The sequence below is a fragment of the Hydra vulgaris genome, chromosome 07 (assembly GCF_038396675.1).
Source record: "Hydra vulgaris chromosome 07, alternate assembly HydraT2T_AEP".
Classification (NCBI taxonomy): domain Eukaryota; kingdom Metazoa; phylum Cnidaria; class Hydrozoa; order Anthoathecata; family Hydridae; genus Hydra; species Hydra vulgaris.
In genome coordinates this window covers 20,989,139-21,010,295 of record NC_088926.1, presented here as the reverse complement: position 1 = coordinate 21,010,295, position 21,157 = coordinate 20,989,139, and the positions used below count along the sequence as shown (strand labels likewise).

Here is a 21,157-nt window from a genome sequence, read left to right as displayed (position 1 = left end):
TATATTAGCATTTTATCTTATGATTGTGACAGATGGTGAATACATATATATATACATTTTATATATATATATAAGGGAAAAGCGCCTATGATGGCATACTTACCTTTGAAGCTTCATTATTCAGTATCCTAAAGACCAATAATAAAAGTTTTGATATGGATACATTCCTTGTTACATCTAGAACAATAATTACCCTGGGAGTTTTCATCAGTTATATTTTTTTATTAGTTATTCTTATTGTAAAAAAAAGCACAAGTGTGCCATCATAGGCAACCACTGCTCCTATGATGGCATAGGGGAGGATGGGGCTAGTTAGGATCGAGGGTAACGTAATGATTTCATTTAACCATAGAGTCTTCCCTCAGAAAAGCCAGAAATTACTGGAAACCATCCTAATTTACCATTTCATGCTACACACCAGCATTGTAAAACTTTGCGCATGCGCATAGGATATATTGCGTTTTACGTGTTTTTTGGACCAAAAGAAAAATTTTGGAGCATTGCTTTCTTTTAACTTTATTTAAAATTAAGTTTTTCTTATAAAAAAAAAAGGTTTTCCCAACTCGTCAATATTTCAACACCCCCAACTCGTCAGTATGCCATCATGGGTAAAAGTCATCATTTTCATTAAAACAAGCTGTGTCTGCTTTGTTCAAAAGATAAAATTAAAGTAACTATTCCACTAAATGCACAAAACTTAAATATAAAATACATGAAAATTTCATTTCTGCACAGTTAATAATAAAATCACAATCTTAAATATAAAAAGGAAATAAAACCATATGGAAGGAAATATGCCATCATAGGCGCCTTTCCCCTATATATATATATATATATATATATATATATATATATATATATATATATATATATATATATATATATATATATATATATATATATATACATATATATATATATACATATATATATATATATTTTCAATTTTATTTTGCCGTATAATACTATATACAATGAGAAAAATCGTTTACATATATAATAAATGGCCGGAGCAAGAAGAAGACATACTGTCTTATCACCGAGCCCCGTTAACATTGAAGCTGTCAGTTAATATTACAATTTAAAAACTTTAAACATAAAAGTATATATATATATATATATATATATATATATATATATATACTTCTACAAAGATATTATTAAACTTATAATAAGACATTAAAATAGCATAAGTTTTCAATAACAACATATTTAAATGAAAAATATAAGTCGGAAGATCAAAAAAAAAATAATAATAAGTTATGACTTTTTCACAAAAGGAAAACAAACAAAAAAAGTAGATGAAAACCTTTTCAGTTTATATATTTTTTTATTATTTTATAATCAAATTTTAAAATAAATATTTTAGATCGAAATTTTTTCCTAATAAGAAACGTTTACATACTATTTTGAATTGTTCAAAAGATATGTTTTGAAGAATGTTATTTTTATTAATTTTTTGAAAAAATTCATTCCATAGAAATGCTCCACGATATTGAATTTGGAATGAACTGAGTTTGAAATAGAATATTGGAACTACAAAATTATCATTTGAAAAATTTGTGGGGTACTTGTGGTTATCAATTTGTGGTTGAAAAATTTGTGGTTATCAATTTGTGGTTGAGAAATTTGTGGTTATCAATTTGTGGTTGAGAAATTTTAGTAAAGTAAGAGTGAAATATATTAGGCGACAAACCATGTTTAGATTTAAACATGAACAGCATAACTTGATATATATTAAGTTTATAAACATTGAGTGCATTAAGTTCCATTAAGAAAGGCTCTCCATGAGCACTCTTAACGTCAAAAACAATTTTGCATGCAATTTTTTGTTTACTATAAATTTTTTTAACCTTTCCATAGTTGCTACTTCCCCATGCAATATTGCAATAGGATAGATAACTATGGACAAATGAAAAATATATAATTTTTAAAGACTTGATATTAAGAAATGGTTTAACTCTATATAGAACAGAAATATTTTTGGAAATTTTATTTTCAATAGATTTAATATGAGTTTTCCATGATATATTTTCATCTTATATTATTCTCAGGAAGTTTACATTTGATTCTCTTTTAATAACTGAATTATTCATAAAGAGATTGGGTAATTTTAGAGGGAGGTGATCACTCTTACTAGGTTTATGAAACAACAAAAATTTAGTTTTCAGTACATTTAATGAAAGTTTATTACAAATAATCCAATCATTAACTTTTATTAGTTCTTCATTAAATATTTTAAAAAGATCTTTTATATTTTTATTTGAGTAAAAAAGATTAGAGTCGTCAGCAAACAAAATAAGATTTAAAGTCTTTGAAGCTAAATATAAATCGTTAATGTACAACAAGAATAATAGTGGTCCTAGGATGGATCCCTGGGAAACACCACAAGTTATAACTTTGTTTCCTGTTTCATTTTCTTTATACACTATGTATTGTTTCTTGTTTGACAGGTAATTTTCGATTACTGCATGATCCGTTGAATATTTTTTTTTGAATCCAAATTGTTTATTGTACGGTATTTTGTTTTTGGTTAAATATTTATTAAGCTTATCATACATAATACGTTCTAACAATTTTGAAAAGCATGGTAAGACAGAAATAGGTCTATAATTTGACATAATTGTGTTATCGCCAGTTTTAAAAATAGGTGATATTTTAGCAATTTTTAATTTCTTCGGTACAATACCGGATTGTATTGAAAGGTTAAAAATATAAAACAAAGATGGTTCTATGATATCGAAGATTGCTTTATCTACGTTCACGCTAATTTGATCAATGCCAGCGGATTTTTTATTTTTCAGACTGTTGTACGCATTACGCACCTCAGTTATATTTAAACTAACTTCTTTCATAGATATATTGGTTGGTTTTATATAGGATTTGAAATTTGTGGTGTTTTTTGGGATTTTACTTGCTAAATTTGGGCCAACTTTAAGGAAATAGTCGTTGAGCTTTTCAACGATGGTTTCTTTATTACTGATCATTTCCCCATCAATTATGAGTTTTTGTGGCAAATTATTGTTAGAACATCTTTTTTTACCAATTATCTGGTTAATCACATTAACCAGATAATTGGTAAATAAGGAAACACTCAAAAAACTCAAGTTTTTTTGAGTGTTTCCTTTTTTGTTTTTTAGCATCTTAGCATAATAAATTCTTTTAGAGTGTTTCTTTGTTTTTTCAAATAAACTTTTATAATTTTTGTAATTTATTTCATTTGTGAATGATTTATGTTTTAGATATTTTTCATAAAGTTTTTGATTTCTCTAAGATGATTTAAGTAAACTTTTGGTCATCCAAGGACTTAAAAGTGATTTTGAATTTATACCTATTTTTTTTAGTGGAAATGCCAAATCGTAATATTTACAAAACTGCGCCAAAAAAAGATCATACGCCTTATTTGCCTCTTGTGATTGTAATATAAGGTCCCAATCAATTTTCTCTGATAAGAGATTTCGAAAGTGCAACAAGGAGTTTTCATTGATCTGTCGCATTTGGATTGTAAATTTTAAAGCAGAATGATTATTAGTTATATTATTTGTAATTAAGAATATTGGGAAATGATCTGCTATGTCAAATTTGATTATACCAGATTCTAGGAGGCAATTACAAATATTATTAGTAAATATATTATCAAGTAATGTTGATGAAGTGTTAGTTATTCTGGTTGATTTGCTTATTGTTGGAATTATATCATGTTGAATTAAGGTATTTAAAAAATATTGAACATTTACATTTGAAGAATGATTTAACAAGTTTATATTGTAGTCACCAGTTAAGTAAACGTGTTTCTTTGTTATGTTAGTGTTGCTTAAATAAGATTTTAATATTTTAAAATTCCCACCTGGCTTTCTATAAATAGAATTAATGATAATATTTTTGGTTGCTTTATTTGTTATTTCGATGCACAACGACTCACAATCTGTATCATTAACATAGACGTAATTACGCAATATAAAGTTAATAGATTTGTGAATAAAGATACTTACACCGCCACCAACGTGGGTTTCACGAGATTGGTGAATTGATACGTAGTTATTTAATTCATATTTACAAATTTTTTCATTGCTTTTTAACCACGTTTCCGTGAGACTAATTATTTTAAAATCGTGGTTTAGATCCTGCAATAATAGTTTTAGATTATCAAAGTTTTAATTAATACTTCCAATGTTTAGATTTATAATTATAAAAATTATTTATTCTTTTACAAAAAAAGTGAGTAGATTCACGGACTGAATAGTATTCACTTAAAATGTTTTTTTTATTGAAATAGTCATCAAAGCTGCTATTTTCCTTATTAAAATTAAATAAAAAGTTGTCATCCATTTTGAAAAGAAAAAATAATAAAATAATTTCGTAATCACGAAAGAAGATATTAAAAAATTAAAATACTAGGCTATTAAATTATTACTTTTCTTTGAATCGCGTATGATCAGCTTATCATACGAGATGGTTGCAAACTTTCCTGCCGCTCGTTCGATTTTCATCTGTTCTCGTAGATTCTTCCTAATTTGCACTGTCTCAGCGCAAAAATCTTCATTTATTTAGATATTTTTACCTTTAAGATAAGTGGTCTTTTTAAGAATATCGATTTTATCCTTAAAGTCCAGAAATTTTATTATTATTGTTCTTGGTTTAACTGAGTTTTTTTGGCCAGTTCTGTGTGCCCTTTCTATTTTAATGCCTTTTAGACCTAAATAATTTTCGAAAATTTTATTTACCTTCATTTCGCTGTCTTCCAGGCTTTCCCCATTGTTTTCTTTAACTCCGTCAATTCTCAGATTGTTCCGCCGTGATCGATCTTCCAGTTCTCTTAGTTTGCCTCTAACTTTAATAAATGCTGATTCGTTACATTGAATTGCGCTTGTTGTTATAAACTTCGCTCGTATAATATTTTTGTGCTACTACTTATATTGCTTAACACATTCTTTTCTTGTTGTTTTATCATGCTTTCAGTTTCTTTTTTAAACTCCTTAAACATTTTTTTCATCATTTTCTCTATTTGATCGATTGTAACTGCCATAATAAATATATCGAGTATATATATATAAAATCTAATACGAAATAACTTTTTGGCTTTATAAAAACGTCTTGCTTGTTCAATGTACAATATTCAACAATATAATACAAATTCTTTTCAAAAAGTCAATTACTTGTTGCCTTTTTTTTCTATTAAGAGTTTTCCGTAAGAACGGCTCACTTTTACTTGATATATTATTTCTCTTTCTTTTGGCTATCTGTATCCATGCATCAACAAACAATTGTGCCCTTAAATTTATCCACTTTTTAAATATAACCTCCTTTTAAATTCCTCTCAATTCCTCAACTTTAAGGTCTCAAGTAAGTGATGTCCAAATGGAGTCAATGAGCTGGCTCTGCTGTAACATTGTCATTATAACATCTTGTAGATCTTCACCTTCGTAAGTTGTCAATAGTGACTTGTTTAAATTTCACGAGCTACCCTTTCTATTCTATAAATAAATAAATAAAATTCTGTATTCACACAAAACAAATCTCCTCTATTTATTTTTTCAGTCCATGTATTGGTATAGTCATAATATTTGTACACACCATACCTTAATCTGATTTCTCCCTCCAAGATTCTAGTAATTTAAAAATAATTTTTGCTCATTGATTATTTTGGTCTTTGTAACGATTTGCCGAAGAAAATACTATAAAGTCAGATACATATCGAAAAGTCTTTTCTTCTTGAGAAGTGAATGCAAGATTTTCTGTGATTGAATGCTCAGCTGGTTATTTCTACATATAAAGTGTTTCTCATAAACTCTAGTTATTATAAAATGGTATAGCAGGTGTTTTCCTGCTAAAAATGCTACTAATCCACCTGAGACTAATAAAATATTCCAGATATCTTTCAACTTAGAGTTCAAACATAAAGCATTAATCAATTAAGGTAGTTTTTCTCTACCAGAGCCAGTTACACAACTCAATTGCAGAATCATAATTAGATGCTGGTTTAAAATTTTCACTGAACTCTAATAAATATATATATTATATCTCTGTTTCATCATCGATAAAGCAAGATCAGCACATAAATTTCCTGGTGTTTTGGAGGAATCTGCAGCCAAATTAACTATCTTGTGTGTTGCTGCCTCACTGACTGAATACCATACAAAGTCTAGACACTCTTGTTTTAAGATGTTACGTAAATCTGGTGATAGAATACGATCTAAAAAATAACAAAAATATACGACAAAAAGAATAGAAACAAAAACAACTGTAATGAAATGTAATTTTAGATATATATTAGCTAAGCTACTACTTACACTTATAGCTAATATTATAAAGAAAAATATATTTAATATGAACATTAACCAGAGAAAAATACACACACCTGGTGTCTCTTTTGTTTGTACTGTAGCTGTTGTTAGACATTGGCATACAGCTCAGTGTTTTTCGAAAAAATATAACTTTCTGTAACTTTTTAGGCAGAACCTAAAACAAAGAAGCAATGATGATTGAGATGTTTGAGCGATAGACGGCATTTCTGGTATAATAAAATCTTCTAAAAATATGTCAGACAGATTTTCTTCCACAACAATTTCTATATCATTATCCGCGTTATTTCATAAAATATTAAGAACGTCCATCTCTATAAAATTGAGCTTCAAATTTGGTTTAATTGCTGTCATCTTTAAATAAAAAGAAGTTGTTTTGACTTGTTAGACAAAACCAAATAATTTCGACGGATCCGACAGACTCTAGGAGAATAAAATTTCTATTGTTTAAAACAATAGATTCATAACAATGTGCAACTAGCATGGCTCGCAAAAAAAAACAATAACGTTGCACGTCCATCTCTTATAAGACCATGATTAAACTTATAAGCTACAATTTTTTTCGTTTTGTTTTGAATTTTATAAAGTTTGGAGACTGTGAGTCTTTTGTACTCATACTTTTCTTTTTTCGAAGGACAAAAATATGATTTTAAAAAAGGCGCTTTTTTAAAATCATATTTTTGTCCTTCGTTAAATATTTTGTTTATCCAATTTTTTGGTAGTGCTTTTATAATATTGTTCATTTGGATCTCAGTCAAACCTATTGATAACGGACTTAAAAATCCTGGCTGAAAAACTTTTGCTATATCCGCCACAAGAACAATATCATTTTTGATGTGCATCTTTTCCGGCCTCAAAAATATATTTTCACTGTCTTTAATGTTGTTATTAAAAAACAGCGGCTGACTAAGTAATTCTTCTATTTCAACGACGGGCACTCTGTTATCTTGTTTAATTTTACGAAAATTCAACAATAACTGTCGATAAAATGGCGGTAATACCCTAATTCGTGTTGGAGTTGTTTCAAAAATGTACTTCTTTAATTTTATATTTCTATTAGAATTGAGTATGTGTAACATGGCTTCTTTCCACGGGCCTTCTAATGTTTCGTTATGAAGTTTTGAAACCCATTGCTTTGAGTTTGCTCGTGAGGTTAACCACTCCAAGACCGCCGTTTTTTAATTTTTGTTGTGTTTTTTCTTTACTAAGCCTTAAAACTTTATCACCCCAGATAAAGTTGTTTATTTTTGACTCTATTCTAGGTAAAACGTTTTTACCGGGAATAGGAACAACAAAAGCCATGTGAAAAACTTAGGGAACTACCATTGTATTAACTATTAGTTTTTTGCCTTTTAGGGATAATTTATATTTTTCCCATTTCTTTAAAGTGCTCTCCTTTCAAGAAATTGTGCTTCCAATTCATTTCGTAAGTAAATTATCCTGTGTTGCAGAAAAGTACCCCGAGACTTTTGAATGATTTTTTGTGCCAGGTAAAGTTTTGAAAACGTTTCTCTTCTGCGAATCTATTTTTTCGCAACCAAATTCCCTGACATATTGCTAAGTTAATTTTTGTGCTTTGTCGCTCTATAATTAAGGTTTAGGGCTATACCTATATTAACAATAGAAGTATCACCGCTTAAATAGAAATTAGTATCGTCGGCATATTGTTAAACTTTTGTTTCTTTTTTGCCTATAGTTATTCCTTTTATGTTTTTGTTTTGTCTTACATATGTTGAAAATATATCTGCTTGAATGATGTATAAAATCATGGATAAGGGGCAACCTTGCCTTACTCCTCTCATAATATCTATAACTTGCGAAAGTTCTCCGTTTATTTTTACTTTAGCGTTTATTTTATTATAAATTGTATTTATCTGATTTACAAAAACCTTATCAAAACCAAAACGTTCAAGACTTTTAAATAAAAATGATCTGTCAATTCGGTCGAAAGCTTTCACCTGATCTATGGAGAGAATGCACGCATCTAAATTTTCTGCATTGGCAATGCTTATTATGTCCCTAGAAAAACTTATGTTGTTATTCATAGTTCTATTTTTAATGCACGCTGTTTGATTGCTATTTATTATATTCGGTAATATATTTGCCAATCTGTTGGCGATTGTTTTTGTTAGTATTTTATAATCGAGAATAGTCAGTGAAATTGGTCTCCAATTCCTAATGTCGTTTTTGTTTCCTATTTTCAAAATTGCATGTAATTAACGCCTCCCTTGTGTAGGAGTCATATCGCCTGCGCCTAAAGCTTTATTTAGTGCTGCTGTAAGATCTTTACTTATCCAGTCAGAAAAGGTTTTATAATATTCTACTGTTAGACCGTATGACCAAGGCGACTTATTATTTTTCATTTGAGACAAAGGTGTTTTAATTTTGACTCGGAGATTTTTTTTGTCAAAAGAGATTTTTTTCGCGCTGTCACTTTTTAACTTTAGCATTGCTTAATAAAAACTCTTAAGAATCGCTATCTTTTATTTTCAATTTATAGAATTTTTCATAAAAATAATAAAATTCGAAAAGAATCTCCTCCGGCTTAGTAATTGTTTAGCTTCTTTTGTTATTCATTTCCGAAACAAACCGTTTAAAAAGTTTTTGTTTCTCTAAACCAAAAAAAAAATTTAGAGCATTTTTCCCCTTCCAGTCTCCATTGGATTCTCGCCCTTATTGCCGCTCCTTCTGCTTTTTCTTTTCCAAATGTTCTAATTTTCTTTTTATCACTGTCTATTATTTTCATGTTTTCATTCAAATACATTTTTTCAAAAGCGTTTCTTAAAGATTTTAAAAGTTCAAACTCTTTTTTCTTTTTTATTTGATTTTGTTTTTTTCCCAAGCGCTGCGCGACTTTTTTATTATTTTCTTTTCCGCATTCCCACCGATCTTTTATGTTAATAAAGTTACATTTTTGGTTTTCCCATTCTCGCCACGTTTCTTTTACAATTACATTAAATTCATCATTTAATAGTAGTTTGTTGTTCAAAATGCAACATCCCTTTCCAAATTTAAAATCATTTATTTTCAATATTACTATTTGGGCATTATAATGGTCAGTTAGAATTGTTGGTTCTAAAAATGTTTTTACTTTTTGTCTAACTATTTTGCTTATGTATAGGCGGTCAAGTCAAGAATGGGACACTCCGTTAGATGCAGCAAACGTATATTCTGCTATATTAGGATTAAAAATTCTCCAGGTATCTTCTATTTGCAAAAGGTTTAACAAAGTTTTTAACGTGTTAATAGATCTAGAATAATTTTGATAAAGCGCTAGGTATCTGTCAATTTCAGACATAGTTTCGTTAAAATCTTCTCCCATTAAAATTTGAAAATCGTTTAAATTTTTATTCCGGAAGACATTTATCAACTCACGAAAAAAGTTTTTTCTTAATAACTGCATGTTTCTGCCAGATGGCGCGTAAATGTTAATTATTAAATAGTTAGCATTATTAATGCTTCAAGCTACATAATTATAACTTTCATTTTGGTCGTGACCAGGAAAAATCACGTTTTCAAATCGCATTTTGCATAATATCGCTGTTCCGCCTATTTTATTTGTTCCTAATGAGAAATAAATATCTCCTTCCCACTCGCTTTTAAAATTATTTAAAAGATCATTAGTTATATGCGTTTCCTGTAGGAGAAATAAATCATATGGTTTGTTTTTATATGAGTTAGTAATCGTCCGCCGCTTTCCGCATTTCTCAGACCATTAACATTTGAAGTTAAAAAACTTAAACTTTCCATTTTGAACTTTTAGTAAAAATTAAAAATAAAAATACCAATTTTTAATACTCTCCGTAATCAGGACAAAGCTTTCGAAAAGATTGACCTCAATATTATTAATACCAAAATCAAAACTTGCGCAAAAAAAAAATAATAAAGTTTAAGAAAAAACTAGTAAAAAGTAATAATAAAAACGAATGCATACCAACAAAGTTTTATCAACTACTTCTGCCATTTTAGTTTTAGTATGCCTTTTCGTTTTCCTCGTATACTTTTTTTTTGTTTAAGTTTAATCGGCGTCTCTAGGTGAGTTCTTTTGCGATCGCTTGCTTGGTCCATTGAAACATCGTCCTCGTCATTGTTTTTAAAACTATCATCGCTAGATATTTCTCCCTCCTCAACGTCATTTTTCGCAATTAATTCTACTTTTTTCTTCAGCTTTCTCGCACTAGTTTTTGATTTAGAAACCAAAAAAGAATCTCTAACTACAACAAAATTTTCGATCGGATGCGTACTTTTTGACTTTTCTTTTTTCCAAACGTCGTACCTCATCGAAGGATTTTTCATTTTCATGCTGTATATTTCTTATTTTCATTTTTACGTCTTCCGGTAAACTCAAGTCAAGATGGTTTTATAAACTAATAATAGAATTATTTTTGTTTACGGAATAAATTGAGTTTTTTACCTCACCTCTTGAAATAAAATTAAAAACGGGTGTTTTGCTATTATTATCTAAGACACTCTGACCGAACGTATCTTCAAAAGGTTTTTCGACTGTAGTTTTCTTATTTATTTCATCTTTGTTTGTCGGTGGAACATATGCCTCTTTGGTATATGTTTGCTTTGGCAGTTGTTACAAAAAACTCTTTTCCAGCAAAGTTGAGAACAATTCTCATACCGTTGATTTCGATATAGTGTGGTATAAACTTTACCATTGTGTTTAGCTCCACTCGAAATAGTCTCCGACAATCCTCGATAGCTCGATCGAAGTCGTATGTTGTATGCTTAATTGAGTAGATTGTATCGGTGTAAGGAGCAAGTTTATCAGAAAGTTCAGCATGGGTGACAGTAGGGTCACACTTGATTGTTATTAAAAAAACATTGTTCTTCTTTACGCTTTAAAATAACTGGTTTCTCGCATTCATTTATTTCAATATGCTCCATCGAAAGATTATTAGCGTCATTGATTGATTTAAAAACCGCTATTCATCTACCATCTCTGTGGTAAGTCATATTTTCAAATTTTGCTCTTTCCAATCTTTGCTGCTATTTTGTCGCTAAGTTCCTTGGCTTTCTCTGATATATATTTAGAATTGCTGACTTTAGAGTAATCCAAACGACTACGAAATTCAACAACGCGTTAACGTAGAACCTCTTTTTTTTTTTTTTTTTTTATTACAAAATAATAAATATTTACAAAATGTCTTTACTATCTCTGCATAATAAATACGCATATTTACAATAAGTTTACAAATCGTTTACTTTATATGTTTTTCTATTTATAAATATTTTTATGACTTTTATATTAAAAGAAAGCAAAAGAATAAAAGCGTCTTTTTTACATTAAATTTACTTTATTCTATTCTAAAATAATCATCAGTTTAAATGCCAATATTTTAAAAATATATTCGTGTTTTCATATTTATATACATTTTTGAATTTTTATTTTTTTATTTTTTATTTTTTTGTTTGTGTTTTTTATTTTTTTATTTTTTTCTATTTTTATTTTTATATTTTTTTGTGTATTTTGTTTTGTTTTTTTGAGCCTATGTGCGGAAAGAAATCGAAAATATGGAAAAAGGTTGATAATGAAGTTGGTTAAGATTATTTAAGTATATTTAGTAAAGAAAGATTTTATTAATTAGTACTAAGAAAATTACAGGACTTCTACACAAATCGTCACGTTACGAAATCTACAGAAAAAAATTCAAATAATAAACTATATCTCATAAACTAAGGGCTGGCAGTGATTGTCTAATCATATATAACAATAATTTTGTTGTAAAAAATTATAAAGGTCACGGGAACACTTAACTAAACATTTAGTTCTTTCTACGAGCCATTGTGTTAGTTTTGCTCATATGTTTAGTTTCAGGTTTCCGTTCTCTATTTCACAAAAAACGTTTTTAATACAAAAAAGTTGACAGAAAATGTCTGTAGTATTTCTACGGACATAATAATTATATTTTAAAGTAATAATATTCCTGATGTTTCTGGTAATTATCCTGATCACTGCCGTTGGGTCAATATTTGATTTGTCAAACATATGGTGGCATCTGCTGTTCCATATTTTTTTTTTTTTTTTTTTTTTCAATACTGTTATTTAGGTGCCTTAAGAAGACCTAACGGTCTTGTCACAGAGCACCGCGGATGTGCATTTAACCAGAAAGTTCAGGCCACCTTCCTTACCGTGACGCGAAAATATGTCAAAGGCTCGTTTTGAACCTGAATCTTTTGCTTATAAAGCAAGCGCTCTAACCACTGCGCCACGGCCGCAGTTTCACTCATAATGGCTTGACTCATAACGGTTTGAGTGACTCTCAACAGCAGTAATATGATAAAATTCCGAGACCCCTGTTTTTGACGGGATAGAAAAGTGTCTCTTGTTTAACCGGGTTGAAATTGGTCTTTTGCCACAGATTTTCGAAAATGGCTCGATGCAAACGCTCTATTACCCATTCGGGAGTGGGCAAAACGTTTGGTAAAAACCACACTTTTGACATTGCTAGCGTATTTATCAGATTAGTCTTTCCCCTAAGTAACTAAGTACGCAGTCCCAGAAACTTTAACCTTTTCTCTATTTTGTTAAGAGCTATTTGCCAGTTGAAATTGGCAGTATCGCTCAGTCTGGTGTAAAAAGTGACACCTAAAACTTTGAAACCTGGGTCATTGTTCCACTCTATGTTGTCCAATTGTGTGTAAATTTCAGGATCAAAACCCCCAAGAGCAAGATCCTTGGTTTTTAAGGCGTTGATCACTGAACCACTTGCTTTTTCGAATAGTTTTAGGTTTTCAAAGAAATAGCGGACACATTTTACGTCCTTAGCAAAAAAGTTCGAATCGTCTGCGTACTGCTGTAGTTTTAGAGGTTTCCGTGTTCCCGGCAGAGGAAAACCCTCTATTCTGCTATCCGCTCTGATCACCAAAGCCAAAGCTTCAGCAACAAAAACGTACAGCAAAAGAGAAAGAGGGTCTCCTTGTCTAACTCCCCTTCCCGTAAGAAAGGAGGTAGACAGGAAGCCGCAATTCAGAACATTTGCCGAAAGTTCTGAATACAAGGTGTTAATGAAAGATACAAAATTTTCTCCGAGATTGAATTTTTGGAGAACCTGCAGCAGAAACGCGCGATCGACTTTGTCAAACGACTTTGTTTGATCTATTGTCAAAATGAATATATTGAGTTTTTACCTCAACTCTTGGCGTTGTCGTAAATAGTGCTGGTTTTTGTGAGGGTGGAATAAAATTAAAAACGGGTGTTTTGCTATTATTATCGAAGACACTCTGACCGAACGTAACTTTAAAAGGTTTTTAGACTGTAGTTTTTCTATTTATCTCATCTTTGTTTGTCCATGGAACACATGCATCTCTTGGTATATGTTTTCTTTGGCAGTTGTTACAATAAAACTCTTTTTTAGCAAAGTTTAGAAGATATCTTATACTACTGATTTCGATATAATGTGGTAAAAACTTTACCATTGTGTTGAGCTTCACTCGAAACAGTCTCAGACCATCCTCAATAGTTCGATCGAAGTCGTATGTTGTATGTTTAATTGAGTAGATTGTGTCGGTGTAAGGAGCAAGTTTATCAGAATGTTCAGCATGGGTGACAGTAGGGTCACTCTTAATTGTTATTAAAAAACCCTGTTCTTCTCTTCGCTTGAAAATAACTGGTTTCTTACATTTATTTATTTCGATCTGCTCCATCGATAGGTTAATAGCGTCATTGATTGATTTAAGAACCGCTATCCATCTACCATCTCTGTGGTAAGTTATATTTTCAATTTTACTTTTTCCAATCTTTGCTGCTATTTTTACGCTTAGTTCTTTAGCTTTATTCGAAATATATTTTTGAATTGCTGTCTTTAGAGTAATCCAAACAAGTACGAAATTTAACAACGCGTTCACGTAGAACCTTTACTTTACTTGCAACTCTAGCATAAGACATTTTTTTCTCAAAAACTAATTGCCAACTAAGTACAGAGCCAAACCCCAATAGAACTGTTAGTTTTTTATGTTTAAATTCCGTGAATCTTCGTTTTCTTTATATAACACGAAAAACAATATTTGTTATTAATGTGGTGTTATAATATGAAAAAGTCATTTTCATTACGATTTGTAAGCTATTTTGTTATAAAAAACATCTATTTCGCTAAATAAAGGCAAATATCATTGAAAGAACACTTTAAAACACTTAAACACGCTTATTGGTGAGCACGCAGTTAGTGTTCAAGTCGCGAACAACCTTTAAGATGAACTTGAACCTTTTTCACACTGTGTGTGAAATAATTTTTTACCTACAATAATTTCTAGTCTAGTCTATTGTTGATACTATTCTTACTTACTTACTTGCTTAATTACTTATTTACTTACTTAGTAAGCGCAAGTTAGCAAATGCCAGTGTCTAAGTTCTAATAGATGAAATAAATATGCTATTAAATAGAGAAGATATATAAGTCGGTTAGCTGAAGCCTACGACCATACCACGGTGAATACACCCGTTCTCGTCCGATCACGAAAGTTAAGCACCGTCGGAGTAAGGTAGTACTTGGATGGGGGACCGCCTGGGAACTCCTGGTGTCGTAGGCTTTTACTTTCATCATTTCTATTTATCATCATACTAATAATAAAGCTCTGTCACGTTTAAGAAACTCTCTATCATGAAAAGAAGTAATTCTATTTATTAGTGATTTTTATTATATTGTCAAACTTCATACTGTCTTTTAAATTAAATGTTCTGCTCAAAATTAGTTTTCTAAAGTACTTTTCTTTTTGAAAAACAAAAAGAAATGCATTAAGAAAAGAGCTCTTATAAACGCAAACATGAATTGGGCAATTTTTTTCTTTTTATAGTAGACCCAAGCAAATCGAAAACGAAAAACAAACTTTTTTGAAGCCTAACTTATTGTATTGTAGTTTATTCTCCTCGGGAATTTGCTCTGCAGAGGTATTAATAAATGTTACAGTAGTTAAGAAATAAAAATAAAAGGTGGTCTACTGTTCCACTATTAAAATATATAAAGATTGACTCCCAGGGGGCTCACGCTTAAGAAAATAAAAAACCCACTATATAAAAAATCGAAAACGAAAACGAAAAAACAATAAAATTAAAATTCGAAGAAAATAAAACGAAAAAGCAAACAAGAAAATTTAAAAAAAGAGATTTTCACTAAAAAATATATCTGGGCATTTTAATTTACAAGAACTTTGTTAATTTCTAGATTACAATTATTTTCTCCACTCCAGTTATTTTTGCATTCTTGTAGAAAAGAAATCTTTTCATTATTAATAATAAAAGTTTGGAATTTGTCAGACAAAATTCTCTTAATTTTGCCTTGGAATTCCAGCATGAGCGTCCTTCTGGGGTAAATTTTTTTGTCGTGGAACGACCTCATTCTATTGCAATATATTATTTATAATATTTCGTTAGTTATTAGTTTTCCAATATAAAATTTTGTTACAAAAGTTGAAGAAAAGAAGAAGAGTGATTTAAAGTCTTATTAAAAGGTATTAGGTATGGGTATATTTTGTGAATGAGGGCTAAAGTGTATTTTACTAAGGGTTGAACTTTTTCACACTTTGGCATCATGTGTTGTATGTTTTGTGATTCTTTCACACATTGTGGGCGGAGATCGTCTGTTAAATGGCCTCTTTTTTTAAACAGTGTATTGGTGGGTAGTGCAAAATGTGTTAGTTTATACTTTATTTCATCGGCTTTGTTGTTTGTTTCATTTTTGTGTATGGATATAAAAAAATGGGCCCATTCATTTGTTGAGGTATTATTCATACTGTTTAAAATGTCCATCCATCTGTAAAATTTATTGGGTGTACTTTTTATTGTTGTTATTTAGGGAAGTGTTGTAAATTGCTTTAGGAGTTAAGTCAAGGAATCGTATTCGACGGTTGTTTTTGGTGCTTATGCACAACGACGTTTTGTTGTAGTCGAGACTTTAGTTGTTTATCATGTTTTTCCATTGGGGTTGTAATGACTTTATTATGGTTGTTAAGAGGCGTTGTTTTATACCAATAACTTGGCTTTCCAGAAAGCCCTGGATAAATACTTTTGATATGTCCCCTAGCATGATTATGTTATTATTTATGGATTCTTGAGTTGGTTTCATAGTTTGCTTTTTGTTGCGTATGTATGGCTTAAAAAATATTGGTTGCATTAGCACTTCTTCGATGGTGAGATCCTTATGGTTATTGTGTTTTAAGTAGAATTTATTCCAACTTTTCATTGTTTGTTGGTAATACGGAGATAGAGTTTATAAAGAATCATATGAGTGTGTTGTGAGAAGGATAAGGTTTCCTTGATTAGTGTTTCAATATTGATTAAATATGTAGGAAGCGGAGTCTTTCCAGGCGCCGTTTTTGTTTTTGTTATATAACTTTGAGATCCAGCTCAGCTGTAAAGATTCGAGTTTTTTCTTGACGTCGACTATATTTAAACCTCCCTGGTCTATCGGAAGTTTTGATGCTTGCGTAGGGGTTTTTATGGTGCTGTTATTCCATAGAAAACTTTCTTTTTTACGTTCAATTATTTTGATTTTTTTGTCAGAAGTAATGAGTATTGTGAAGGCTAAATGCCATAAGCTGCTTAAAAGGGTTTGATTTATTATGATAGTTTTACCTTTTATGGATAACTTGAAACGCTTCCAGCTATCAATTTTTTTGCTAATGATGTTAATACTCTCATCCCATTGACGGTTTATGTAGTTACTTGTGTTTGAGAAGGTTCTACCTAGACTCTGTAGAGTGTTGCTGTGCCAGGAAAAATGGAGGAAATTTTCTTTAATCGAAGATCTGTTCATTCCGAGCCAAAGGCCTTGGCATTTGGTAGTATTTAGTTTTGCTCCTGTGGCTAGTTTGTATACATTTAGAGCGTTGTCTAGAGCTTTTATAGAGTTGTCTGAAGAGAGGTAAAAGTTTGTGTCGTTGGCGTATTGTTGGAGCTTTGTCTCTTTGTTGTTTAGAGTTATTCCCCTATTTCGGTATTTTTGCGGATGTATCCTGCATAAACCTCAGCTTGCAGAGCGTAGATTGTCATTGAAAGAGGACATCTTTGTCGTACTCCCCTGTGTATGTCTATTATTTCTGATAGGAAACCGTTTATTTTTAGATGCGAACTTATGTCATAGTACAGTGTTTTGATAAGGTTTATAAATTGCACGCTAAAACCAAAATTAAATAGGCAGTCATACGAGAAGATTCTGTCGACGCGATCGAAAGCTTTTATTTGATCAATGGATGCGATGGAAGCATCTAAGTTGTTTTTGTTGGCGATGTAAATAACGTCTCTAGTGATGCAAGGTTTTCGTAAATGGATCTGTGGGGGATGCATACGGTTTGATCTACTTTGGTAGTATATTTGCTAGATGGTTTGAGATTATTTTGGTAAGTACTTTGTAATCGGTGCTGAGAAGTAAAAAGGGTCGCCAGTTTGAGATATCGGTTTTATCTCCTTTTTTATAGAGGCAAGTTATTATGGCTTGTTTTTGGGTTTCTGACATTTCGTTTCTCTGAATGATATCGTTTAAGACTTTAACTAAACTTTCTCCTAAAATATTAATGTTAGATTTATAAAATTCAGCGTTTAGCCCATCTTTGCCGGGTGATTTGTTGTTTTTCACTGTTTTTATTGCATTTTTGATTTCGGCTAAATCAATCGGTTTATCTGGTTAATGCTTTTGTTGTTCGGAAATTTATTTTATGTCTGTAAAAGAAATTTCGAGTAAAAGTTTTTGCAGCGTGACATCGTTTTTGCAGTTTTTATATAGGTTTTTGTAAATTAATTTAAAAGTTTTAGTGATATCAGCTGTGTTATTTCTTTCGTTTCCGTTCTTATCTTTGATGTTAATGATTACTTGTTTAGATAGTTAAGCTTTTTCAAGTTGAAAAAAGAAATTGCTGCATTTTTCGCCATGCATCTTCCATTTTATTTTAGCGCTTATTTTTGCGCCGTTTGGTTTGTTTAACTCAAAGGGTTGTAGCTTTATTTTAAGGCCTTCGCTAAGATGTTTCATATTGGGATTAAAAGGCGCTTTTTTGAGAGAGTTTTTCAACTGTTTTTTAAGTTTATATTCTTCATGACGGCTCATTTTTGCCTTCGTTTTGCTAAATTTTTTTGATAGAATTTTAATTTCTTTTAAAGAATCCCAGTCAGATGTTTTATTTTCAGACTGATTAATTTTTTGGTAGGCTAAATTTATAATTTTTGTTGTTTAAGATCCATAGTTCTTTTCCAATATCTAAGTTTTTAATAGTGATGGTGACGCATATTGAATTGTGGTGGTCGGAAAAAGTCATCGGCTCGTGTTCTATGTTTATTAATTGTCACATGTGTTTGCTAATATATAAGTGATCTAAACGGGTGAATGTGGTGTTATTAGTAGATTTATAAGTATATTCTTTAGCGCAAGGATTAAATTTCCTCCACGTGTCTTCTACGTTAAGCACTTTTAATAATGTTTTAAAGGCCTCGAATGAGAGGCATTTTTTTCGATTTATTTGTGGGTGCCGATCTATTTCTTTCAGAACCATGTTAAAATCGCCCCCAAGGATTATAAAATGGTATCTAGAATTGTTTTTTTTCATAATTTTTTTTAATAATTTTTTCTTTTCGAACTGGTCAGCTTGGCTTGATCCGGATTTTGCGTATATATTAATTAAAAGAAAAGTGTGGATATCTTTTTCCACAACGATATAATTAAAACGACCGTTTTCGTCATCGGTATGTTCAATTATTTTTAAGTTATAATTAGTTTGGTTAGTTAAGAATAAAGTACCACCTGTGTGTGACGTACCACTCGAGAAAAACCCTGGATTATTCCATTGTCGAATAAATTTTACTGCGTCTTGCGTATTTAAATGGGTTTCTTGCAGGAGATAAAAATCGTATTTCATTTTTTTTTGTTTTTTAATATTAATTTTTTGCTTATTTGCGTTACCAAGGCCGCATATATTAACAGAAAAGATTTTTATTGCCTCCATTTGTGTTTGAGTGCGGTTTTTAATGATATGACGAATGAGAGTGAAAGAATGTGCAGAAGGCATAATGACAGATGGTTTTAGAATACATTTTCATAGAATATAAAAATATAAGAAAAAAAAATGTAAAAAGTAAAAAATACTTGTAGATATAAACTTTATAAACTAAATATTTATTCATACCGCCTTTTGTCGTGCAACTCTTTTCGATCCTTCCTTTTGAGGAGTCGGCGATGGAGCATTTCCGCTACAAATATTTTTGTCACTTTTCGATCAACTCGCCTTTTTCAACGTCGCTTTGACTTTTGCTGTTTCTTTTTAGTTTTAGTTTTTCTTGTCTTTTTTGGTAACGGCTTTTAACGACTTGAAAGCTTGGCTCTGTAGAAGCACTGGCAGGATTTTGCTGTCAGTTTGCTTTTTAGCAAGCGTGATATTTTCAATCGCTTTCTCTTTTTCTGCCGGTTTATCGCTACTTTTTTCGAGAGGCTGTTTTTTTTCTTTGAGTTTTTCTGCTGAGTTTTTATTAATTTTTGAGGGTTCTTTATGTGAGGTGCATCGTTGTTGGGGAGGGTGTAAGTTGCAGCATGTCTTGCAGAGAAAAGATTTCCCTGCAAAATGTAGAGCGAAATTTATTCCATCAATTTCGAGCGTATGTGGAATTTCTTCTAGTCTTACTAAAGGCTTTATTCGAATCAGCATACGACCGTCTTTCATATTTCTGTTAAAGTGGTACGTTGTGTGAGTTACTGAGTATAACTCGCTTATAAAAGGCTCCATTTTTGCTAAAATTTCATCGTCCTGATTTAGAGGGTCACATTTATGGATTATTAAAAGACCAATGTCACTCCGTATCTTGGAATTTATGTTCTGGTTAGTACCAGGCAATTGTCTACTTGTTTCATTCACGAGAATTGCAGCTTCTTTTTTATTCATTTCTATCACCCAGTTTCCTCTGGTATTGTATGTCAAACTGCTGACTTTATTTTCGCCAACAATTAGAGATATTTTTTGGTAAATTTCCTGGGCTCGATTTTTTTAATATTTCTTGTTAAAAATTTCGTTAGGATTCACTAATACATTTATGCCAATAACACGCTACATACAATGAACTTTGTTTGAAACAACTCCAGCATAACTAGCCATTACAAAACAATCGCCAAATAAAATAAAAGAACGAATACCTTATTAACACAAATAGAACTGTATTGCATTTTATTACGTCATCTGGCTAATTGCCTTACTGACGCTCTCATATTTTTACAAGCTAACGTTAAAAAATAAAACAAAAAAAAAACAAATAAAAAAAGGTTAACAAAGATGTCCTTTATGGACTAAAACAAAAATACTCCCTCATATATAAAAAGAAAATAAGAAAGAAAAGAAAAACAAAAATCAAATTTTTCTCGGAACTATTTTAGATAGTTCCGCGTTAGTGATTAGTTTATAAATTTATTTTGTTGTTAATTTGTTTTAAATTTCATGGCTCATTAAAAATTTAAAAAAGGTTTTGTTTTATTTTTTAAAAAAAATAAGAACTATTTTACAAGGACATCTTCCTGACTTAATAATAAATAAAAAGATAATAGTTATAGAAATCACTAAGACAAAAACAAATCAAAACACAAATATAAGTATTAAAAAAGAAAAAAAATTATTCATAATAGTTATGCATATCAGCGACTAGATTTAAAACTCCTTTCTTAAGAATATTTTTTATTTCGTGTTTATATTTGTTTTGCTCGTTTTGGTTAATTATTAATAATCTTTCGTTTATAAGCAACCGTTTGACTTTCCATTCAAACTTTTTAAAAAAATTTTTTACACTAAAACATTTTTTCTCAAAAAAACTTTTCATTCGATTAAAATATATTTCTACCAGAAGAGTTTCCAATAAAATAAAGCTAAACTCTTTATTGGCTGCG

At 30.4% G+C, this 21,157-nt stretch overlaps 1 non-coding gene across 1 annotated transcript; it reads left to right on the top strand.

Annotated features, from left to right (window-relative positions):
- Positions 1–14,718: 14,718 nt before the first annotated feature.
- Positions 14,719–14,837, top strand: LOC136082872 (5S ribosomal RNA). Its single transcript, XR_010639791.1, has one exon. It is a non-coding gene; the product is annotated as a 5S ribosomal RNA (ribosomal RNA).
- Positions 14,838–21,157: the final 6,320 nt, after the last annotated feature.